This window comes from Uloborus diversus, chromosome 9 (assembly GCF_026930045.1).
Source record: "Uloborus diversus isolate 005 chromosome 9, Udiv.v.3.1, whole genome shotgun sequence".
In the NCBI taxonomy this organism is placed as follows: domain Eukaryota; kingdom Metazoa; phylum Arthropoda; class Arachnida; order Araneae; family Uloboridae; genus Uloborus; species Uloborus diversus.
The window spans coordinates 33,717,443-33,744,139 of record NC_072739.1 but is presented as its reverse complement, the minus strand read 5'-3'; the positions used below and the strand labels follow the sequence as shown (position 1 = coordinate 33,744,139).

General features: G+C 36.8%; 1 pseudogene; it reads right to left on the bottom strand.

Moving 5' to 3' along the window:
- LOC129229288 (sialin-like) overlaps positions 1-26,697 on the bottom strand; it is a 94,190-nt pseudogene that overhangs the window by 44,960 nt on the left and 22,533 nt on the right.

Below are 26,697 nucleotides of genomic sequence, written 5' to 3'. Positions count from 1 at the left end.
ACATCCCTAACCTTTACCTAACTTAAAGATCGTTTGAAATTGCAGTTTTAGACATTTAGTTTCTAAAAATTACCCCGTAAAAGTATCTGAACCGCATCGTTACCAAAGATGACCTCAAAATACTATTTTTAGTACTAATGTTTCGAAACATTTTCCCCAAACCTTCTTCTCTACTTCATAACTCTTCCTAACTTCATCAAAAATCGACACAAATCGTATTTTGGAACCATTGCTTCTAAAATTCCAAAGAGAAGTTCCGAATTCCATTCCTTCCCCACACATCACAGATGAAATATAGCTGCTGTTTCAAGAACGTCACTTCCGAAAATATTCTAGGGGAGAGTCCCCTTTTGACATTGAAAAAGCATATGACCGTACCTGGAGGTATGGGATCCTCAAAACCCTGCACGAGTATGGGTTACGAGGTAATCTACCCATCTTTCTCTCTAATTTTCTTAGAGATCGAACTTTTCGCGTACGTGTCAAGTCTGTTCTGTCAGATACCTTCATTCAAGAAGGAGTTCCCCAGGGAAGTGTACTAAGCGTAACTCTTTTTGTAATAGCAATCAACAACTTAATCGAACAACTGCCTCCCGCTGTCAAGGGTACCATGTTCGTTGATGACTTTCAAATTTCTTTCTCTTCATCGAACATGAGTATCATTGAAAGACAACTTCAAATCGCTATAAATAAAGTATCACAATGGGCAGAGGAAAATGGCTTCACTTTCTCTGCTCAAAAAACCTTCTGCATCCACTTCTGCCGTAAAAGAGGGCTTCACCCTGATCCAAGTCTTCTCCTTAACAATCAACCAATAGCTGTAAAAGACCAAGGAAAATTCCTTGGTCTCACACTTGATAATAAACTTAAATTTATACCGCACATACAAGAACTGAGGAAAAAATGTTTATTGAAACTAAATATCCTGAAAGTCTTAGCAAACACATCTTGGGGTGCTGATAAAGAGTCTCTGTTGAGAATTTACAGGGCTCTTATACGCTCAAAACTTGATTATGGATGTCAAATTTATGGCTCCGCTGCAAAAACCTATCTGAAAGCTCTGGATCCAATACATAATCAGGCACTGCGCATCTGCACAGGAGCCTTTCGAACTTCGACTATCAACAGTCTTCATATCCTTGCACACGATCAATGTCTAAAGTCTGAACAATAAACGCTTTGAACTTCTTTAGATTTTACTTCAAAATAAAACCTTGCACCAATCACCCACTACATCTCCATATTTTTAATCCATCTAATGTTGCTTTATTTCTACACCGGATTTTCGATGACCCCAACATTTGGGATCCGAACGCGTCGGGTACTCTCAGACCTGCAGCTATCAGATTTGAAAACTGTCAACACAATAAAACTAATTGAACCATGGCTTGAAGTCATACCTTCTATAATCGATAATTTCTCAAAATTCCCCAAACAAACTACTGCCGATACAGTTTATCAACAAGTCTTTCATAAGATTAAAAGCAATTATTCTGGTTATGAACACATTTTCACTGACGGATCAAAAGCACACGATCACGTTGGCTTTTCCACAATAATTAATGATCAAGTTACGGCAGAAAAATTAAACACATCTTGCTCGGTATTTATTGCAGAAATAAAAGCTATATTTTCATCTCTACAATCAATAGCCCAATCCGTTTACAGAAAGTGGGTGATATTCACTGACTCGAAGAGTTCAGTGGAAGCCATCACTCACTGCAATAATAATAGCCATCCTATAGTCTCATCCAGACATATCTTTTATACAAAACCTTATGCAAAATAATTTTCAAGTCGCCTTTTGTTGGATGCCTGGTCATGTGGGCATTGCAGGCAATGAGGCAGCCGATTCAGCTGCCAGAGCTGCAAGTATCCTGGTCGATAATAGTGTCCCTTTCGATGATATTAAAAACGCCATCGTAAGCCTCAACACTTATTGGCAGCGGACTAGGAATTCAGAAATCCAAAATAAATTGCATTCGATCCAGCCCTCCACTAGACGTTTCGGACCATTAAATATCACCAGGAGAGAACAAGTCTTATTAGCTCGACTTCGCATTGGACATACCAGATTCACCCACAAATATATCTTATGTCATGAACCAGTTCCAACATGCATCACATGTGATGTAAATCAGAAGGTGTTGCACATTTTATGCAACTGCCCAAATTTTAATCAAATACGTTATACATATTTTAATAATTTTAACCCATCTTTGAAGGAGTTGCTGGGGGAGCCACCCCATCGCAATTTGTACTTCTTCCTTCAGGAGATTGGATTCGTCCTTTTTAATTTAGCGTTCATCTCGTCATTATGTGATTTCGTCCTTTCCTTATTTTTCATGATATTATTTCGTCCATTTTGTCTTTATCTGCTGCACTTTTTTTAATACTAGTACTTGAAGTTTAATGCTTTCTTCTCCAAAATATGCTTTTATTTACTTTTTTCTTGAATGAGAAATTAACAGCATATAATAAAATATCGTTTGCGCAGTATAGCCTCAAGGGCTCTTGTTCCATAGAAATCTAATCAACCAACCGAAGAGGTTTTACTGTATTACTTATCTTTATTTTCGAACTCCACGTTAAATGGACCAAGAAACATTTGACTTACTTAAATTAGAATATCCGTTTAGCATAATATAAGTGACTACAAAAGAAATACAAAGCTGTCTGGCGTAAAACCCAAACTTTTACCCACTTCAGAAGAAAATTAACAACTATTTTAAAGAATGAATGCTTTAATGTTATTCTAATTCAGATTGAAAGGCAAGGTTATTAATTTCAAATGTAATCCTCTTTTATTTAATTCCTAATCATAACTTCTAAAAGTATTTTTTCATAGTTCAAAGCATTTGGCGCAAAAATAATAGTTCTGCAATGTTCCTAATCTGTGAAATGTTGAAGAATAATGGGGCTATTAAAATTTTAAAGTCTTATACATAGTCTGAAGATACTTAATGAAATACACATAAGCAAAATAAAATTATTTAGGTAAAACTTTGTTATCTGTAGTCATTTAATGAAGGAAATGTGAGGTTAATCTCATTAATTTGAATTAAACATAGTTAATTATAACCTTAAAATTCTAAGGGAAAGACTGTTTAGGAAAATGGGAAGGTTTAAGTTGGAATTTGTTTTCTTCAGTCTGAAGGTAGAGTTAACGAAAGGCAGATCAAAATAATTGAAATTAAAAAACTTATTGTTTGAAGATATTTAAGGACAAATGAGAAAAATAATTACTTAAATAAAAAAAAGTCATCTCTATAGTCTGAAAGCATTTCACAAGAGGAAAATGTTAGTATTCCAACTAAAAACGGTTATATATAGTTGAAGACATTTAATAAAAATGGAATTAATTAAATTTATAATAGGAGGCTATCTAAAGATGTTTTAAAAATGATTCATGGTAAAAATGAAAATATTTTAAATAAAAACTGTCTTCTGTAATCAACAGACATTTAACAAAAATCACGTTATGAAAATGTAATTAAAATTGACATCTTTAGTGTAAAAATAGAGTTAAAGAATGACCTTTGAGAAGAATTTACTTAATAAAATTAAAAATGTATAGCCTGGAGATATTTAAATAAAGGCAAATGAGAAAAAAATGTAGTTATTTTAATTTTAAAGTGTTATCGCTAGTACGAAGCCAGAGTTTTACGAAAAACAGACGAGAAAAAAGTTATTTTAGAGTCTCAAGATATTTGAAGACAAATGAGGGAAATTTAATTCTTTAAAAAAATGTTATCTGTGAAGTCTGAAGTTCCTTAATTTCAGACGTTATGTAATTATTTAAATTGAAAACATGTATGGAAAGACTGTTTACCCATAATTTCGCCGACATTTAAGGTTTCTTCCCCTCTTAAATATATTAAACGACTAGCTGCGTTGCCCAGCTTTGCCCGGTCTACCTTGAAAATTAAAATTGTGCCAAGTGGCGTATATTCAACAATCAGGCATAAATAAAAGAAAAAATACCATCTTCTCTCCAAGCAATGACGACAGATATTAAAATACTTATAAGAAATTAAAATAAAATGAGAAAGATGGATTTAAAATGCGTAACCATGGAAACACAAAATAAAATAAGTTGAATTGAAAATGAGAAAGATGGAAATAATGGATTCAAAAAGCGTTACTGTGGAAACGCAAAATGAAATGGTTAGAAACTTGAATAGAGAACAGATTTTTGAACTTCATTTAATTCGCTTGTAATTTTTTTTCTAATGGAGATAAGAGGATTAAACTTTCGAACATAGGTCGAGTTAGATCTGGAGTAAAAAAAGCAGCTGTTTTCAATGGTGTCAAAAAGAAAACTGTAGGACAATTCTTCCTTCACTTTTCATTGATAAATTTAATGAAGAAAGAAGTGCCTAAATTTCAGCTAAGCCTAAACAAATTCGAGTTAAAAACGTAAATAACTCCCGCCATAATTAAGTTAGATCATTGAAACAAATTGCGTAGAACGCGGAAAATTCTGCTCTTTCCAACGACACATAGTATTAATATGTGCAAGTAATTCTTTACCCCCATATTCGGAAATTTATGTGAAAATTGGGCCTAAATTAGAATTAAAAAAAACAATTCATCGAACTTTTTTCGAACTGATCGGCAAACCTTCTCAGGACTTAAAGGAACAAACTGAAAATTTCAGCGAAATCGGCCGGGTAGTTCTCGAGTTTTGCGAGTTCAAACACACAGACGCTTTTTCAGGACTTCATTTTATACTATGTAAAGATTAGATGGAAGCAGAAAAACAGGGGGAAGGGAATTTCGCTTCAGTGAAATTGGGGAGATGAATGTAATTATTTAAACAGAAATTTGTTTTCTGTTGTTAAAGCTAATTTAAAAAAGACATGAGGAAAGTGTAATTGCATAAAAATAACATTTTCTTATCTGTAGTCTGAAGACAGATTTAAAGAAATCCTTTTGAGAAAAATGTTATCTGCAGTTTGGAACACATTAAGCTACACATTTAAAAAAAAAAAAAAAAAAAAAAATTCTGTTAGAGATTACATCAGGAGTGTAATGATGGTAACCGGAATTGACAATTTTTCTCCAGATTATCGGGATGTACTTGACTTCAAAATCATATATCGGAAATTTAATTTTCAGAATCAGTTGTGAACAATTCCTCGTATACATAATGTTTAATAATTAAGAATGATTATCGACGAAATCTGTAAAACGAAATTTTTCACGACCATAAAACTACTTTACTCAACCCTCATATAATAGCGAATGATCGAGTAACGCTCCTGACGTCATCAACAATGAAACTCGCCCCACGGCATGACAGTTTGATTATATTTTTTGTTAATGTTTGACATACTGGGTAATGCTTTATTTTGACGAGGCTTAACTGGATCCGCTATAATAACTCTTTTACTGGTAGCACTGTCGTTTTAGGAGAATGAAGAAACGAAAAAGTGGTCAACAATGAACGCTATCTACTGGACTTCAGGGTTAGAATTTCCACTATCAAAATATCACCAAACAGGCAATTGCTTCGTTCAAATGTTGAAGCAATTTTCACCCGTCATACCTAGATGGGCAATTTTCTAGTACTGTAATAAAGGTAGACATCACAAAATAAAAAAACTCAAAATTTGTTCATGGTTGCTTAAAATAGAAATTGAAATTTCAGAGGAAAATTTTGTCTTGAAAGCAATGCTTCCTAAACTTTGTTTGTACAAATACAAAAGCAGAAAAAAATCGTTACATGAATGTCAAACACAAAGTATAGAATATGACAAAGGATAAATTAATTGGATTTTGTTTGATGTCTTAAAAACCAGGGGTCTCCAGCCTTTTAAACTAGAGGGCCATCATGTAAATTTATCATGGAGGGGGCCAACAATCCAACGATATATTTCAGTTCAGGTCAGATGGTTTAGTCGGTGCTGTTTCCTACACACACGATTTTTTTTTCAAATTAAGCGGTCACTGGTGGTTGGTGAGATTTTCAGGGCTCAATTTTGTTTAAAAATGCGTTAAAGGAAATCTATCATTTATTTTGAAGAATTGGATTTTCTTTTTCAGTTGGCAAGCTTTTTGCGGGCCCGGCAAAATGTGCTCGAACGCCTGTTTTGGCCCACAGGGCGTAGATTGGAGTCCTCTAAAACAAATGAATGTTTAAGTGATTCAGTGGTACATGGTTTTATGCCAGTTACCCGAAATTAAAACATTACTTGGAGTATTTTTGAATTAATTAGGTAACATTTATGCTTGTAGATGTTGTTTCACAGTAAAGTGACGAATCATTCTTGAGGAAATAATGTGAAATATGCCAACCTGAGAAACATCTTGCGTTGTTGTTCTGAGAGGAAAGGAGTGCTTTCATCAATTACCAACTCCTATTTTATCGGATTCATTGCAACTACGCGTTTTTGTGGTGTAGACACACCAAATGGGACTAATTTCAATTAAGTAAAATATTCACACAGTTTACAACACAGTTATACGTGTTTGATGCAGATCGAACGTTCTCCTCGCCTGACAGGCCTGGCAGTGCCACAGGACGGCTGAGTTGCAAAAGAATAGTCTTTTGTTGCACATCCGGCAGCGTATGAAATTTGTCACCCTCCACAGGTTGCATTGAAATTGAAGGGGGGGGGGGGGGCTGGAGAGCGAAATGAGCAGGGGACGGACTATTTTAGTACTATTTGTGTCGCGCGAATCTGTTGCTGCTGTTAACTTTAGAACAAACATTCGATCTTGAATTTAAATCATTTGCCATAGCAGCTACTGCACTGACTTGGCAATCTCGCGCGGACTTGGCTCATCGAGCTTTCTGTTGAAGATTCCATGTGGCTTATTTATATTTAAGCAGTGCAACAAATTATATTCGTTGTAACGGAATTTCACTGTGTAAAATAAATAATTGTAATAAAAGTAAATAATTCTGAAAAGAAAAAAAAAGTCTAAATGTTTAAAAAAGTTTTCATTTTTATTTCATAGCATCACAATACTTTTAGTATATATTATATTGCACAGAATTAAAAGGTAGGACAAGAGCTCGGCAACTTCAAGTCAACATTTAAAAACAGCTACTAAATAGTCCATTTTACAGTAACTGTTACACGGTGAACTGTGCAGTGTTTTCAGTTCTTTTTCGAAATAAAAAGCAGCAAACTCTTTTAATCGCTCCCCCAAAATGTAGCATCGGACCTTCTACCGAAAATGCAATCAAACTGTTTATGGGTATGACATTGGTTTATTATTTTTGGGTTCTTCGTCTTCAGGGTCTTGGAGAATTTTTTCAGGCTCCATGTTTCTGGCTGAAGATCCCCATGGCTGCAGTTCAGCTGATCCAAAGTAGTTGTACATGCTTCCCGTGATGAAGTAAACAATTGATGTGGTCACGGAAACGGTACTCCGGTTTTTCAATGTTTGCTGCAGTGTGAAAATAGCAAAGCTATATTTATTTGCACTCAAAACAATAAAAAATATTTAAACAGTTTCATGCTGGAAGCAAAAGCGAAAAGAATATTTAAACTTCGATGCACTAAAGCGCCTTCAAGTTCTATCACTGTCTGCTAAAAGCAAGAGATTTTGCAAAGCAGAGAAAAATGTAGACGTTCGCGTTACTAGTTGTCATATCTGGAAGGCGAAATTTAACTCAAGTGCTAGAAAAATAGGCCTACTTCAAAGAAAGCCAATCGGAAGAAAGAATCGGGAAAAGCGAACTGTACTCACTGCTGCTCAAAAAGTGTCAAAGTTTTGTGTAAAACGCCTTTTAAGTTAGATCCTAATCCTAGTTAGACTTTCATTAAAAAAACGTTCCAAATCCTCATATCTGGCCGCACCTACCCCCTAAACAGGAAGAGGCTCTCCTACCATTCAAACTGGTTAAAGAAATGCTCTTGGACGAAAGAAAGGCCATGGTTCCCTGGAAGCTGGGTGGTAAAACCCATGAAGAGCTGCTTCGCTGTGTAAAGCTGATGGTCAGTTTTACCTGCGAAAATGCGGAAAACGCCTCCAATCTAATGAAACCTAGTCATATAACGCAGTGATTTTCAACCTTTGGGCAAGCGGACATATAGAAAAGAAAATGCATTTCAACATATTTAATAATTATCTTATTGAAGTATAAACAATTTCTGAATCAAAACTTACTTAATAAAAATATACCACATAAAAAATAAAAATTAGTAATTATTATTGACTTCCTAGGGCATGTCTTGAAGAACTGAGTTTTTCGAAGGAAGACATAGTATTAGAAATAGCCACTCTCAGTTCTGTTTCTATATTTAGCCGGGATCTAAATTTTGTTTTCAAAGAAACTAAAGCAGAAAATCTAGTTTCACAAAGGTACTAAGTTTAAAATGGTAATAGAGTGTGAAATGCTTGTTTTTTTAGTATGGGAAATGAATCCTCTACTCGTAACCAAAATTCAAATAATGATTTATTATAAAATTATCATTTGGTTTCGCAACCTGTCGTTTAGTCTGAATTTTTCTTGATCAATGGATAGTCCTTCGGGAATCTTATGAAATGGATCTCTAACCACCTCGTAACTTGCTATCAGTTTTTCGTCAGCAAGAAAATAATTTTTAAAATTCTTTCTCAACGTAGTAGTCGGGGAGCTAACCGATGGAAAACTGCAAATTATGATAAGAAGATTCCACTTGATAGCAATGTTGTTTATAACTATACAATGAAATTAAGACCCAGAGGCACTTCCAAAAACCGTTTAAATCCAAGATGGCTGCGTTTTTCGAAATGGCTACCCATTTTTGAGTACATTTAATATATGTCGTACAAAAGAGGTTTTTACATCGAATTATGGGTTTCTCAAGTCACAGATTTCGCTTTCTAGGTTGAAAATAAGCTAAATGTTCATTTTGGTGCTTTTTTAATAAATCTAATTTAATTACTTACAAAAGAGATTACATGCTTTTCAAAGTACCAATGTAAAAATAGGAAAAATATTAAATGCATACATGTGCAAAAATACTAATAATATGTCGTTAGTCAAACACTGCTTCATTGTTGGCATTCATTTTTGCATTTGCATACTTTTTTGCAGGACAGAGCAAGACTTCTGCAGCTACACTTGTTTTCGTAGATTATGCACGCGCGCTTAATGAGCTCAGTGTACGAGTCAGAAACTTCCGGTAATTTCGACCATTTCAGCTGCCAACATTTGTCATCCAAGAGCCATCCTCATTCACTTGGAGATGGAGCACGTATGATATGTTTGTCAGCTTGTTCCCAAATATGTCCAGCCTGGAAAGCACTACGCAATACTTGTTGCTGTAAGGCACCCTTTTTTAGTAGCAAACTTTCAAGTGGCCGATTTTTTGTCAAACAACTTTTTCCTTGCATCATTTATAGTTACGGTATAACTAGTGGAACAGTACAGTAGAACTACGTACCTTTTCAAAAATGTCGAAAATCTCATGAGGTAAAGAACTCTGAGGTTGCGAAATAAATAAAAATGCCGCAGTTGCTTCTTTGAATATCGTCCATGACTTCCAAGTCGATTCTTTAGGCTTCCCAGGGAAGCTGAGAATGCTGTTACAACCTGTAAAGGCATAAAATCCTGAAAAGCTAATGCATTTTCTTTCCCAATAGCTTCATATATAGAATGAACTGGAATGAATCTGTAGTTCTTTCCTGTTCCATAAATAATCCGATGTTGACAAGGAAAAAAGTAAGATATTGCTAAAACTAAGACATCTGTATTAGCAGTGCAAATGACATTATTCCTGAAACCGTTTTCTAACATGTCTTGAAAATGTAGTATCATTCTAAAGGAACGTTGGTCTTTTTCAAGTCTTTCTTCAATGATGGAATAGTTGAATTCCCAGTGGACTCGGCTGCATGAACTGTAGCATTGACATCACTGTGCACAATAACCCTGCTATCGATTACGATAAGATCCTGGTAATTTTCACAATTGGATTTCCAAGCTTTTTCAAAGTGCTATAAAGAGCTCGAACCTTAGTAACAAATTTAACTTGAAATGAGTGGTACTGCTCAAGATGAAGCCGACTATTTTGTTCCATGTTTTAGCTTAATATCACACTCAAACTCGTTTATTATTTATCTTATTTCTGGTCCAGAAACCATTCTTTAGTGGAGATGGATCCTATGTCGATCCTATTTTGCATCTTCTTCCCCTTTAACTATTTCATTGTGTTCATGTGCATGGTCTATACTGATTGCTGAGAATAATCTGTTAGATTTTCTTATCACAAACTGTCCAAAAATTAATGATCAATTTAGCTCTGGTAGTTCAATCTCTGCATCATAAAGGTCTTTTAGATGTGTTGACAACCAACGTGCGTAGTGATGATGATCAAGCAAAAATAAAATAAATGAATATAAATAAAAACAAGGAATCATTCCGTTCAAGCACTGACGGAACAAATGTAGTTTCGATCTCTGATTGAGCGAACAAACAGGAGCAACAGGATTTCCGTATTAAGACAAGTTAGCCAATATTTAAACGAAGCGTTACTCCCTTTAGCTCGTTCTTTACACCATGGCTGAAACTCAAGCTTGGAATCTGCTTCTTCATAAGCATCAAAAAGCAAGTGATACAGGGTAACAGCAGTTTTGCTCTAGCTTTCTTAACGTGCTTAACTTTCGAATAACTTTCCGCAACTGTTGAAGTTGCAATATCAGCAAAAGTAATTGCACTACTCCATCCACTTCCTTACATCCAATTGATCCAGCGCCTTGAGAAAAGTTTGTAAAATGCACCAAACATGATGCAAAATTTCTTTTCACCATATACTTCTGGGTTATTCTACAGAATTAATTTTGCTTGGGCAAACAATTGTTGATCCAATGCCATGACAGGATTTCCATTAAGAAATAGCGTAACTGGTTAAATAAGTTCATAGCATACTGAATCATTACTATTAATAATGAATCTTCGTAAAATAGTGGTAAAAGTGTGAAAATCCAGTCTTGAAATTAGGTGTAGTTGTCTTACAAGATGAATGATGGGAACAAATTATAATATCAGGTTCTTTTGAAGAAAGAAATGTTGGTCTCACTACCGTAAACTCTTCTGGAAGACAGGGCACGCTTCATTTTTTTCAAAGTAGTTAGTTATACTGCATATTTTACCTGAATTATCATGCGTAGGGCAGTATATGTACAAACAAATGTAGTTTTACAGTAAAATTAAAACAATTTAAAAAATTAAATTTTTGTTGGATTTCTGGGTTTTTTTAGTGTTTAAAAACCGCCTGAGAACTAATAACAAATACTACTTATGGTCTTATATTGGCTTTGGCTCTTTTTTCAATACAAAAAACAAAATCTTTGACTTGAAGAATCTATAAATCGTCATAAAAACCTCTTCTGTATCCCCCGTGTCCGTTTACCTTGTCGTGGTGGGGGGGCTTGCGGTGTGGTGAGTTCGGGGCGAGCTCTTGGGAGGAGTCGTGAACCCCCAGTTGCTCAAACAGAATATCGGCGGGAGGGGATTTTTCTCCCTTCCTTCCCTCATCACACTTACCAAATGCGGACGAAAACCCCTAAGCCAAGGCGTGTCAACCGTGCCGATGGCTGCGTGGTACCGGGGGTAGTCGGTGCCTCAAACGGGAGACTTCAGGGATAGCAGGCGAACCCTGTCGTACGCAGCCTTACCTCTGTGTGGGGGGCTACACAGGGGCTAGACCCCATATTTTCCCCCTAGTTCTCTGGTTCGTTTATGGATGAAAACTCAAAGAACACTTCTCCCCCTTGTGGGGAGCGTCAGAATGAATCGTATACCTCCGCAAAATTTTTCGTTATCAAAAGAAATGAAAACCTTACATTTACTGCTGTATCTCCTTTTCTAATCAACAAAGCTCTTGTAAATCTAATCGGCGAATTTAAATCAGTAAAAAAAACACGAACAGGTGAGCTTTTGGTCGAAATAAAAGATAATAAACAAGTTCAACTCATACTAGCTATTAAACAATTAGGTCCTTATCTTTGCACAGTTACAGCCCACTCTACATTAAACTTTTCTCGGGGAGTAATTTCAGAGCCAGACCTTCTATTCACACCAGAGAAGGAAATCCTAGATGAAATGAAGGACCAACACGTAAGTGGAGTGAAAAGGATCACTATTAAACGCAATGGCGTAATGCAGAATACGAAACATGTCATTCTGACCTTTAGTACGCCTATCCTCCCTTCACGTGTCAAAGCTGGATATCTCTCATGCCCTGTTAGACCATACATTCCTAACCCGCTACGGTGCTTTAAGTGCCAGCGCTTTGGGCATTCCAAGCTGTCATGCCGTGGCACAGAAACTTGTGCCAGATGTGCTGAGGCCGGCCACGATAGCAATGAATGCTCAAAGGAATTCAAATGTGTCAACTGCAAAGGAGATCACCCGTCCTACTCTAGAAAATGCCCTAAATGGCTCTCCGAAAAAGAAATACAGGTTATCAAAACTACTCAGAACATATCATACCCAGACGCACGAAAAATAGTTCAGTCTCGTACACCTCTATCTGGACTTTCATATGCTGCAGCAGTAAGAAAAGTATTCAATTCCACCGGTACACAAACAGATCCTCAAATCATTACAATAACCAGCACTAAATCAACTAACTCTCCTAAATCAAAAAATAAACAGCTCAATACTCCTAAGCCTCCACAAAAAAATAATAATGAAATTCAAGTACAAAGTACACAAATCCCAAGTACAAGTTACTCAACTAAATTAATTTCGAACAAACCAACTGATCAAAAACAAAAGAAAACTGTAGAAAAAAAGAAATTTATTCAAACGCGCGCAAAAATTGGGGTAGCCTCTAAACAGAGGCCCCCAAAATTTTATAATTTTAAGAAAGAGGACTTTTTACTTTCTAGTAAGAAAGTAAAATTAACTAAGTCCCAAATCGAAAAACTCCAACAACCTCCTCCCCAAGAGGAGGACGAGGATGTCGATTTTGAAGATCTTCCGCCATCCGACGATGAAGGGTGGACGGACCATCCTCCTTCTTGAGTTCCTTTTTCTTCTTCTGGCCGTTTCTCCTTCCTTTTCTCTTCATGGCCCTGAGCATTCTTTCTTGGAATTGTCAGAGTTACTCGCATAATGTCACGGACATTAAAGATCTTGTCGAATATCACCAACCGGCCATATTCTGTCTGCAAGAAACATTTCTGTCCCCTGTTGATAGACCGAGGTTGAAAGGTTTTGACATATACCGCAAGGACTGCTTGTCAGGCGACCGTCGTTGTGGAGGAGTGGCATTGCTAATCAACAATGATTATGCATCTAGCCAGCTCAATACCAACACATCCCTGCAAGCAGTAGCTGCGCGCGTTCACCTTCACTCGCTGTTCACAGTTTGCTCTATATATATTCCACCTTCTTACGACTTGAGAAGCGTGGAGTTGCAGACATTGGTTGATCAACTTCCTCCCCCATTTGTCATCTTGGGGGATTTTAATGGCCATAATCCTCTCTGGGGGAGCTCAGACTCTAACAGCAGAGGTCTAATTATTGAAAACTTTATTGAAGACAACGATCTATGTGTTCTTAACGACGGTGAAAATACCTATTTCCACCTTCCTACGCAAACCTACCATGCCATCGATCTTGCAATATCCTCACCTTCCTTTCTGCCACTTTGGGATTTCCAGGTGCAGGGTGGTCTCTACACCAGTGGCCACTTTCCAATCAAAATAACATATACTGGACGCTGCAGCTATCAGCAGCATCAGCAAGGCCGTCTTCGCATTGATCGAGCTGATTGGGCAGCATTTACCCATTTGGCAGAAATAACATCGGAAGACGTGACTGACATTGATATTGATGTAGCGGTAAAGCGAGTAACCGACATCATCTTAAACGCAGCGAACGCTGCTATACCAAGAACCTCTAAAGGCAGGATCAAATATCCTAAGCCATGGTGGAACTCTGCTTGCCAAGAAGCTCAGAAGAAACAAAAAAAAGCATGGAACACATTTCGTCGATACCCGACCACACAAAATCTTGTGACACTTAAACGAGCTCGTGCTGAAGCTCGTAGGATTCGACGGAAAAGCCAGCGGGACTCGTGGCAGGCCTATGTCAGCACAATCACGACGTCCACCCCGTCCAAGACTGTATGGGGTAAAATAAAAAAAATCGCTGGAAACTATAGCATATCTTGTGCTCCAATTCTGGAGAAAAATGGTCAACTTTTATCTGATCACAAAGAGGTAGCTGACTGCCTGGCGACTCACTTGGCTGAAGTCTCCAGCGCAAATAATTACTGTTCTAAGTTTTTAGCTATTAAATCTCATAAAGAACGAAGAGTTCTTGATTTTAATTCAAACATTATTCATCAATACAACACAAAATTTACCTTTCATGAACTAAATATTGCTTTACAAAAATCAAGAAACACATCACCTGGCTCTGACGAAATACACAATAGCATGTTAAAAAATCTAAGCAGGTCTTCATTAGAAAATATTCTGCAGCTTTTTAATAGAATTTATTCCGAACATAGATTCCCAAAATCCTGGAGTCAAGCAATAGTTATCCCTATCCTTAAACCAAATAAACAATCTGATAAACCTGAGAGCTATAGACCTATAGCTCTCACTAGTTGCCTATGTAAACTCATGGAACGGATGGTAAACGCCAGACTGATGCACATTCTGGAGTCACACCATCTCATATCCTCATATCAAAGTGGATTTAGGCGTGGCAGATGCACAATAGACAATCTAATTCTTCTCGAAACATCAGTAAGAGAAGCATTTCTTAAACGAAAACATCTTGTGAGCGTATTTTTCGATATTGAAAAAGCATACGACCGTACCTGGAGGTATGGGATCCTCAAAACCCTGCACGAGTATGGGTTGCGAGGTAATTTACCCATCTTTCTCTCCAATTTTCTGAAACATCGTTCTTTTCGTGTACGCGTCAAGTCTGTTCTGTCGGATACCTTCATTCAAGAAGAAGGAGTACCCCAGGGAAGTGTACTAAGCGTAACTCTATTCATTATAGCAATCAATAGCTTGATTGGCCAATTGCCTCCCGCTGTAAAAGGTACCATGTTCGTGGATGATTTTCAAATTTCTTTCTCATCAACGGCATGAGTATCGTTGAAAGACAACTTCAAATTGCAATCAATAAAGTAACCCAATGGGCGGAAGAAAATGGCTTCACTTTCTCTGCTCAAAAAACATTCTGTATCCACTTCTGCCGAAAAAGAGGCCTTCACCCTGACCCAAATCTCCTCCTCAATAATCAACCAATAGCTGTAAAAGATCAAGGAAAATTCCTTGGTCTCACACTTGACAATAAACTAAAATTTATACCGCATATACAAGAGTTAAAAAAGAAATGTTCATTAAAATTAAATATCCTTAAAGTCTTAGCGAACACTTCTTGGGGTGCTAATACTGAGTCTCTGCTAAGAATATACAGGGCTTTGATACGCTCAAAACTTGATTATGGATGTCAAATTTATGGTTCCGCTGCTAAAACCTATCTGAAAAGTCTGGATCCAATACATAATCAGGCACTACGCATCTGCACAGGAGCCTTTCGAACTTCGCCTATCAACAGTCTTCATATCCTTGCACACGAACAATCTCTAAACAATAGACGCCTCAAACTTTCTTTAAATTTTTACTTCAAAATAAAACCTTGCACTAATCACCCACTACATCTCCATATTTTTAACCCATGTAATGCTGCTTTATTTCTAAACCGGCCTTCGATGACCCCAACATTTGGGATCCGAATGCGTCGGGTACTCTCAGACCTGCAGCTACCAGATTTTAAAACCGTCAACACAATAAACCTAATTGAACCATGGTGCGAAGTCATACCTTCTATAATTAATGATTTATCAGAATTCCCAAAACAAACTACTGCAGATACAGTTTATCAACAAGTCTTTAATGAGATCAAAAGCAAGTATTCTGGTTACAAACACATTTTTACTGACGGATCAAAAGCAAACAATCACGTCGGCTTTTCAACAATAATTAATGATCAAGTTACGGCAGAAAAACTAAACACATCTTGCTCGGTATTTACTGCAGAAATAAAAGCTATTTTTTCATCGCTACAATCAATAACCCAATCCGTCTACAAAAAGTGGGTGATATTCACTGACTCCAAGAGTTCAGTGGAAGCCATCACTCACTGCAATAATAATAGCCATCCTATAGTCATCCAGTCATATCTTTTATACAAAAACCTTATGCAAAATAATTTTGAAATTACCTTTTGTTGGATCCCTGGTCATGTGGGTATTGCAGGCAATGAGGCAGCCGATTCAGCTGCCAGAGCTGCAAGTATCCTGGTCGATAATAGTGTACCTTTCGATGATATCAAAAACGCCATCGTTGTAAGCCTCAACACGTATTGGCAGGGGACGTGGAATTCAGAAATCGAAAATAAATTACATTCAATCCAGCCCTCCACTAGAGGTTTCGGATCATTAAATATCACCAGGAGAGAACAAGTCTTATTAGCTCGACTTCGCATTGGACATACCAGATTCACCCACAAATATCTCTTATGTCATGAACCAGTTCCAACATGCATTACATGTGATGTAAATCAGACAGTGTTGCACATTTTATGCAACTGCCCAAATTTTAATCTAATTCGTTATAAATATTTTAATAATTTTAACCCATCTTTGAAGGAGTTGCTGGGGGATCCACCCCATCGCAATTTGTACTCCTTCCTCCAGGAGATTGGATTCTCCTTTTTAATTTAGTGTTTGTCTGGTCATTATGTGATTTCGTCCTTCCTTTGTTTTTCAAGATATTTTTTCGCCCATTTTGTCTTTATTTTCAAATTGTTTAAATGTTTTTATCGGATGCACTTTTTTAATATTGACACTTGAAGTTTTATGCTTTCTCCTTCAAAATATGCTTCTATTTACTATATTCTTTAATAAAAAATAAATAGCACATAATAAAATATCGTTTGGCGCAGTATAGCCCTCAAGGGCTCTTGCGCCATAAAAATCAAACCAACCAACCTCTTCTGTATGACATATATTTAAAAAACGATAATGTGGGAAGCCATTTTGAAAAACGTCGCCATCTTGAATTAAAATTTTTTTGAAAGTGACTCTGGGTCTCAATTTCATATAGTCATAAACAACATTCCTACCTAGTGGCATCTTATCACAATTTTCAGTTTTCCATTGATTTTGGTCGTTTAGCTCCCCAGCTATAGCTAAATGCTTTTCAGTGGTTACAAACCAATTAATAAAAAAGTTATGCACTAAATTTGTTTACGAAATTATCAATATTTTTATTTAATAACCTCCTTCAGCTATCCCAACTAGCTTCAGTTTCAAATTTTTACTGTGCCCTCGTATTGACGGGGGGGGGGGAGGAGGGGCGTGAGCTCCCGTCAGTGTTCAAAGGGTGGCGTAGCGCCTAAAAGGTTAAGAACCCCTGATCTAACGCTTTTTGATTTCTTTACTTGCTTGACATTACGTAATAACGGCAACGGGTTTAAATGAATCCTTTGGATTTAAGTAAATTGTTTTTGTACAGGCTGCACTAGTTACGCGAAGCAGTCCGCAACATCATAGCTGGTGAAGTACAGGATATGTTGAAATTTATTGAATTCCTATGCATATATGGCCAATTCTCTAGAAAGGTGGTATTTTGACCTCCAAATTTTTCAACTTTTCACTAGGGGGACCTTTGTTTTATTCTTTTTTTTTAAATGCAGGATATATATTTTCTTTAAGCTTCAGAATTTTACAAATAATCTTCGTTTACTTTAGAGATACTGAGGATCAAACTGGTATATATTTATGCAAAATTATTGTGTAAAAATTACAAAATCATATGTAACTCATATTGAGGAAGGATGGTAATAACTGACGCATTTCCTTCGATTTACTCTAAAATTAAATACACTTTATCAAGAAACTTGGAAATTTCTACACACGAAATTCTTATTTTGCCATCAAAGTTATGATAGCTGCTACTAAAGCAGAAAGTTATTTGAGCCAACAGTTGCACCTAGGGGGTCATGCAAAACTGTAAAAACTGTTGGATGTTAATGACGCAAATTAATGGGTACGAGTCTTAACCATGGGTAAAACACATTAATGTAAATAAAGAAAAAAAAGAAATTTGATTTCAGATTAGGATACTTGAAGCATTGTAATAATCAGTTATACAGCTGTCTAGGCAGGCCACGAAAGATAGAACTTTTGATCAGAGACAGTGGTTTGGTAATGTCATTTTAATTCTTATATTAAGCCTCAACAAAAATAACTATCATTTTGCACTGTTAAATGCCTGTTATCTTCTTTTTCAGAAGGGGACAAATAAATAATGTTTAAAAAATGGAAAAGAATTTCTATGATTGCTATGAACGCGGGACAAGAAACTATACTTTTCTAAAGAATTGCTCAGATATTCTTTGTTCTATGCATGTATTTCTTTTCGTCGTTATACATACTGATAATGGATTTTTTTTTTTTTTTTTTTGATCCCCCTGCATTTAGACTCATTTCATTTAGGACAACCAGAATAGTCTCTTAATTTTTTGTTAATCTTTCGAAACAATTTTTTATGCGCTTCTTCTGAAAGAAAATCTCAAGTTGCTTCACCGAAGTTCTTTTAAAATAATGGATTTTATACTTACTCCATCTCTGACAGCCCATCCTACGAAAACAGGCACCAAGAAACCAGAGATATTGGCTAAGCACAGTTTGTGATTCCCATCAAAGTCCCTAAAGTAAATTTATAAGGCAGAATTAGTTTTCGTGTTAAATAGCGGTTAACTTGATCAATATTTTTGCCGATATATCTTCAGTTTACTCCTCTAATTTTAAGATGTGGCTTTTCATTGTGATATTTCGAACATAAGAAACCATTATGTATCATAATATGGAGTATTAACATGAAAACAAAATGAGTAACTGAAAACGTGTTATGGGTGTGACTGCACGGTCACGCCCGCAACATATAGAAATCATTATTTGTCTTATGAGAGAAAACTTTTGAAAAACTTTGTACTTCAGATTAGACCTAATGGTTCCTTCAACTCGAATATATACAAAATAAAATGTCTCAAAGTTCAGAGAGTCTGAACTTTCGAGCCAGGTGCCGAAGCCGGCTAGTTGTGAAATAGAGATTGTTGAGATTATTTTTTTCGAGGTGTATTATTTTCCTACCAAATAGATTGAGTAAAAGTTTTTTTTTTTTTGAACAGAGAAAAGCTGTTGTTGTTTTTGTTTGTTAAAGAGTTGCTTCTACTTTATTTTTTTGTTGATTTATTTTTTACGTATTCAAGTTTGAAATATTAATATTTTTCGTAATTTTGTTCTCCGCTTTGCCTTTCATGAAATTGTACGCTTAAACATTGGGCAAAACAGGTGTGGTGGGTCTGAATATGGTCCAAATAGAAAGGTTGGTCTTTAACGGTTAAAATGTACCGAAAAACAAATCATACAACAATTTTAGTACAACTGAATTTGATACGAATTCAATACCATCATTTTTTTTTCATGAGACATTCTTTTTTACTACTTCCTTTTACATAGTAAAGGAAGAATTTTTAACACGAAAAAGATACGTATTGATTTAATTTTGACATTTAGAATAATTTAAAATTTGTATTTAAAACGTAACAAAATATTCAAATACAATATTTTCTAAATTCTTCAGGAAAAAAATATTCGTCGCTGTCAATTTCTGAAATGCTGTTGGAAATACAAAGCGTAAAGTTGATAATATTGAAAAGCTGACACACAGTAGATAAATGTCTAGAGTAGATTAAAGATTTCAAAGTTCAATCGAATTTAGAATAATCTTCAGTAATGAATCGAGCTTACCTGCGAATTCTGGGCTAAAGTCAACGTCGGTCACGTTGAATCCCGAGAAGATGAACCCGTTGAAACCCACCGAGAAAGCGAGCAGAGCTACAATGACTGCAAGGTTGCAACCCACAAACGCGACAGCCAGCCGGGACCGTAGAATGCTAAAACGAAACAACACTGTTCAATATTCTAATATTTCGGCGATGTCTGTTTCTTCAAGGTACACAGAAGTCCCATGTCTTGTGCATTATTTCAATGCACACGTGATGCAACTTAGTGACTTTGCCAGAAAATAAAAATTGGATATAGGTATAGGTAAATCTCGGAGAGCTCTCCGAAGCTTAACCATAACCCTCTGCGCATAAGATTGATTTTAGTTCTCTTTTATGGTCACAAAAAGAAAATTTTCTATTTTTCAAAGGGTGATGTGTCCCCGTTTCCCACTCCCTAGCGACTTCCCTACTGCTACTGCCATTTCCTACATTTTGCCAAAAGGATCATGGCGGTAACTCATGATATTCTAACAAACCACCATTTAGATTGCACTTCTTTTTCTTTTCTTTTTTTAATAGCCACGATCTGCTCGTTAATTTTATCGTCTCGAACTATTTTTGGCACTCGGCAAACTACAAAAGCCAATTATTTTACATACCGTCAAATGAAGTAACTTTGGTCTTTGCCAGTTACTTTGACCCAACAAACGAAAAGAGAGTGTCTAAACTATGAGACAATTGAGAGTGATTATCACTCATTCGTTTCAAGGGCCCAGTCACAGCAGCACCGACTTGACTTAATCGTTGACGGCAAATACTAATTGAATTTTTGTTTTGGGGCCAATGTTACTCAAAATATGCCAGAGTTACCCCAGTTAACTGTACAGACTGCTTACAAAATTGTTATCAAACGACAATGATCTAAAAATCTTAATTGCTCTTGTTTGCAATCAGTCTTGAAGTTGACTCGTCAGTTTATCTAGAGATTACTTAATTTCGTGTTGCTGTTACTCGTCGACTCTAGTTTCACTTCATATGACCAGGAGGTTGCAACATTTCATAACTACTCATTTGTGCTTAAAAGGCCCGACTCCTGGGGTAAATGACCTGTGCCACCGCCTAGGGTAGCAGATTTTAGGAGTAGCGAAATGTAAAGAAACAAAAGGAGGGAAAAAAAAGAAAAACACAAATTTGTTCAGTTTTTCTTTTTCCAACTGTAAGTGTAGCAATACCAGAAAGTATGTTCGAAAATTTCAAAAATATACATATAGTATTAAGACAAAGGAGGCAACACTTCACATCGCCTGGGGCGGCGAAACTACTAGAGCCGGCCCTGGTGCTTAACTTTCAGTGCGCTTAAAATTGTTCAAAAATACAAAGCCAGCAGTAACTTTTTTGGCACAAAACCAATAATAAAAGTCATGTTTGTTAAAATTGCAATACCAAGAAGGAATTATGAAAATGAACTGAAATTCACAGGAAATGTATAGCAGGATAAGATATGCAAATGATTAGAATTAGAGACGTCGGGCATGTGCGGACCGAGTTACGCCCTCTGAACTGCGACGTAGACTCTATATAAAGCGTCGTAAAAGTTTTTTTGGAATCATTGTATGATTATTTGCGGATGGTAGATGTTTCTCTAGTACGCAATATGCCTCGTCCAAAACGCAGAGCGTCTGACGGACGAGTAACGGAGTTCGAATGGGGCTGCATGATCTGCATGCGTGAGGGTGAACTTACGTACAGAGAAATCAGTGCCCGCACGTGGCGTAATGCCTCAACTGTGATGCGTATTTGTAAAAGATGGACAGAGGATGATGAAATTAGCCGAAGGATTTGCGCAAGCAACCGAACGACGCCACGAGATTATCGACACCGCACCCGCCTTAACTGTGATGGATCGTATAGCGTCCTCTCGTGCGTTAGCAGAATGTTGGAGTATGGCTACAGGGTCACACTTGCTGCATCCTCGGTTGATCGACGTCTGCTGCGTCAGAGCCCTGCATGAAAGGATTCCCTTTACCCTCAACCATTGTCACTTCCGGTTTCAATGGGCCCACCAACACACCCAATGGCGTGCGAACTAGCAACAGGCCGTCTTCTTGGAGAAATCCAGACTTAATTTGAACTAACGATCTACGTGTAAGCGTCAGACGTTACACATGGGAACGTCACCTCCCAGATTGTGTAATCCGACGTCGTACCGGCATAACGCCAGGCGCCATGGTCTGGGAGCGCTATTGAATATCAAGCGCAGTCCCATCTAGTCCGAATTACAGGTAAACTCATTAGCGAGCGCTCCTTCAGGGACGCTGTGACGCCCTAGGTACTACCCTTTCTTGAGAGCATTCCTGTTGCAGTGTTTCAGCAGGACAATGCACGCATACATGCGGCAAGTAACGTACAAATGTTCTTCGGTTCACGACAGGTTACGCTACTTCCTTGGTCTGCCCGTTCTCCGGATATGACGCCCGTCAACCATGTCTCGCTTTGCATTGATTGGTGACTCCCCCATGTGTCTCGTCCGGCAGTTGGTATGGATGAATTTTGGCTTCAGATTGAAGCCATATGGGATGCTTTTCATAATCGTGACATTCAGCACCTTTATGATTAGATGCCGAAACGTGTACAGCCTCGCATAGCTGCGCGGGGGTAGCTACATTCGATATTAATTTACGCCAGTTATTTTCATTTCATTGATCTGTAATTTTGATCGTTTATTAGTAGCACTATCAGTAATATGTGCTATAAATTTTATACCTTTCCAATGAGTCCTGCATGTTGTTGCAATTTTCACAATCATGAGTGTATTAGAAGTATTAAACTACATCAATGCGTACTTTTTTGCCATTTGAAATTTGTTTTAGAAACTGATTCGTGTGTTCGAATCGGTGGAATTCCTAGAGTCCCCGTTCTCAATTGACAAATTTCGTTAATCCTGAAAATTTCAGTCAAATTTATGTGCACATTTCAGAGGTACAAATATTATTTTTTTTTTAGTGCAAATAAATGAAGCTAAAGACTACGACCAAGAACATGTACGAATTAGATTCAAAACTTGATAGCAAAAAAATTAATAGCTAAAAAGTTTCCAAAAATCTTCAAAAAAATGTGAAAATTTTAACTATAAAAGCCAAAGAAAATACTATCAATTTTGTTCATACACTTCAATTCATACATTTCAATTACTTTCTATCAATGGCCGACGGGGGATAATCAACATTTGATACATTTTCTAAATTAGTGAAATTTGAAAAACAATAAGTTTTCCCACAGCATAAGACGGATGGTTTTACTATTTTGACCCCTCTCAAAAGTTCAGTTTGGGATTTGCCCCAATATTTAAACAAGGTACTTGCTTTTTTTTAAATATAAATAACGTTATAGCATTACTGAATAGAATATTGTATGCGATTAATAGTAAATCCCAGTGGCTCAGTGGTAGTGCTTTGCGCTTCCACGCCGCAGGCACGGGTTCTATTCCCGGATCGGACATTGTGGACTCAGTCCATCACCCCCTTAGTTCAGTGGGTCAGTAAAATGAGCATCAAGCGTGCTTTTGAACTAAACACTGGGGGTTCCGTGTTTATCTGACCACCTAACCGGATCATATTCCTAGCACCCCAGAACCCTTGGTCAGGAAGACTGAGATGGGCACAGTAGGCCTTGGTGCCCATGGGCTGTCGTGCTACTGGGTTTGGTTTGATTAATACTGAACTAAACATTATAGGAAATTGAAATAAATTTCTCGGTATCATCAAGTACTAACTCATGAATTGGATTTTTTCGGAACCCCTGACATGAAACATTCGTGCCTTATGCAGGTATAATGGTTTACTTGTTTTAGGTAGCGTTGTGCGTAAAAATTTAATTAGCCTTAACACTCCAAGCATAATTTCAAACGGAGCCTGATTACTGAATAGGTGAACTAGGGCGTGGCCTAGGGTCCCTGATTTTGAGGGGTGCCAAGTGGCTAACATTGTTTTAGTTAACATCTGACATTTTAAGCGAAAGTTTCTGGCCAATATTCTAATCGGACCCCGATTTCAAGCTAATTCAAACAAAAATATTTTCTTTTGCATTTTATTAGCCTTGAATTGCATAGAATAGCTAGAAAAATACATAGGACGCTGAACCAGTATGCGAAAATGCAGAAAACCAAGTAAAACGTCATCGAAGGGGATGTTCCTCAAAACAAAAAATGGGAAAAGGGAACATCCTCAAAGAAGGGGGTCCGATGGATTAAAACGCGGATAGAGGATGTGACTAAAGGGATGATGAGTATTTCTTGACATTAAAAACTCACCAACAGAATTGACGATCTTCTGAATGGTGGTAATGCGTAAATTGGAGTGCTGTCTCAGTTTGTCAGCTGTAAACAAGCAATCATACCGCAAGCTGCTTGCGTCGCGTAGGGAAGGGCAAAGAGACCTCCATTCTAAAAAGATGAAAACAATCACTTATAGAAAACTGAAAAAAATTTATATTTAGAAATGTAAAACACAAGATTTTTAGAGTGTGAAAACTCAGATTACTGTAAGGCTTGTTGGTTATATTTTTCTTTAAGAATGTAGTAAAGGAGTAATATAGTTAGCGTAAAACGTATGTAAAAAGTGAGATTTCTAATTTTCGACTAAAATTTTCTAATTTTACTAGACATTTAACCTGCTGTCTCATTTGTCGATAAAGGAGACAGGAAACTCGAAGTCGACCAAAGAGGGTCGAAATAACGCGAGCTCCGTTGTTCAGCCACTCGCTTCAGTTATGCGATATTCGTGAACCCACAAAAATGTGGCTTGAGAAACGTTTAACCAAAAAAAAAAAAAAATGTTGACTTATAAATAGAAGCCTATAGCGTAATGCACATTAGGTCTCTACTCAGAACTGAACACAAGTAAAAGTCTAATCAGAAATAAAGGTGCTAAAATTCTCCTACAATGTGTTACAATTGTAGAAGAAAAAAAAATATTTGGCTTTTCAAAGAGTGAAGTTTTCTTTTATAGGAATTTTTTTTTCCAAAATGGTCCTCAAAAATTAGATTAAGCAAATTTAAGAGGATATTTTCTTCATCTTTTATCAAATGCAAAAGTCCAGTTGCATTTATTGAGACAAAGCTGAATGCTGGGACACTATCAAAGCATCCTAACATTTTATAAGTTTCCAAAATATAATATGTGGTTTCTTACTTTTTTAAGATCAAAATGCAAAATGTTTGAGAAGTATTTGGGAAGCTCTGTAAGGAGAGTGTAATAGCCTCAACTGTTTCCGAAATGTGTGATAGCTAGATCCCAATCCGGTCCTGAAGACAAGATTGCTTTCCAAGTAACAGGTGCTCTCTGTAAAACAAGCAAAGTGCTCAGATGAGAGAAGCACGAATATGTATAGTTCAACAGAACACCGTTATGATTCAATGACAAATGAGGCAGAGAGAAGCAAAGGGATGCACGTGGATATTTTCAATGGTCTTGAGGCGCTTGAAGTTCCGGTCCTAAGTAGGCGTTCATTTAAAAGTTTTTCTAAATCGGGCTACGTAGTAGCACCTACCAGGGCTACTAGTACTATTTCTTGCCCCAAAACAGGGGAGAGGTTCACCTAACAGTTTTACTGGTCATCTCCAAATTTTTTAATAGTGGCACTTACATCCTTTTGTTTCTCACTACATGAACTAATGTTTGGGCAGAGAAAGGAACTGTTAATTGAAACAATAAGAAACATCAAGTTAATAAGAAGTTATTTAGTTGTTAATTAGGAACTTTCCAGCTCAGTTTCATTTTAAGTATCCCAAAAATAAACAAACCTAGTTGAATCTCAAGCCCTCTTAAATAATCTTCAGTGTTCAGAATTCTGAATTTTTTAGATATACCCCTATTCGTCTACGGGTGTGCTATGTGAAAACAAGTCCAGGAATTCTGGTTGAATTTTTTTAGGATTTTGAAGAAGGGTTTTTAACATGTCAGGGAAGAATTAGTCAAACCTAACAATTTGACATTTTCAAAGAGTTTTATTATGGAAAGTCTTGTGCAGAGCTTCTAGAGCTTGAGTCCCCCCCCCCGCCCCCAAGATCTCGGGATTTCGACAGAAATCTTGAATTTTTGTTATTTCGAGAAATATTCCTGGATTTTGAGCTTTATTGTCTTAAAAGATCCATTTAACAACTATTTAAGGTTGATTTATTTCAACGTAGTAGAAACTTCAATTCTCAACACAGTGCCAGTTTTTGTGAATTGGATGCACAGCAGAGCTTTAAAGATTAAAGAATATCAAAGCAATACAAAAACTTTTTCTTCTAACAGTGACTGGAGCCTACTGCTGAACCTGGAACTCTATCTTATAACAGGAGTCCCACCAACAGACCTTACGATCCAGTCAAGAGATCTTGAGTCAAAACTTTCTCTTACAAGCAAGCTGAATTGCTACGAGAAGGGGTTCGCAAGTCTGAAGACTTTAGGACTCAGGTAGAGGTTATGGCTATTTCTAAAGTCATGTTATATTTGGAAATATATCAAATTGTCCGACCCCCCCCCCCCCCCAGATACGCCCGTGGCTATTTGTATTTTATCTTTCATATTAATTTCATGCCTTCAAACTCACCACACCTTCCTGTCTGTCTTGTCCGCAACGAATCAGCCTCAGTTCTTCCTTTGATATGCGAGAATGCTGATCTGGGCTTTCGTAGGCAACAATGATCCACAAGAAAAACCACAAACATCCTAAAGTACCTGCGCAACAACAACGGAGATGTAGCTTTTCTAACCAAAATCACGAAAAATTCTTTACACATAAATCAGGATCTTAAAGAAACTTATCTACACAAAACATGGAATTATCAAGGAATTAAATTATATTTTAGTGGGATTTATTAATAAAAGAACGTCTTGATCTGTGCTGTTTAAAGTTTGATCGAGACCTAAATATCCGCTGGT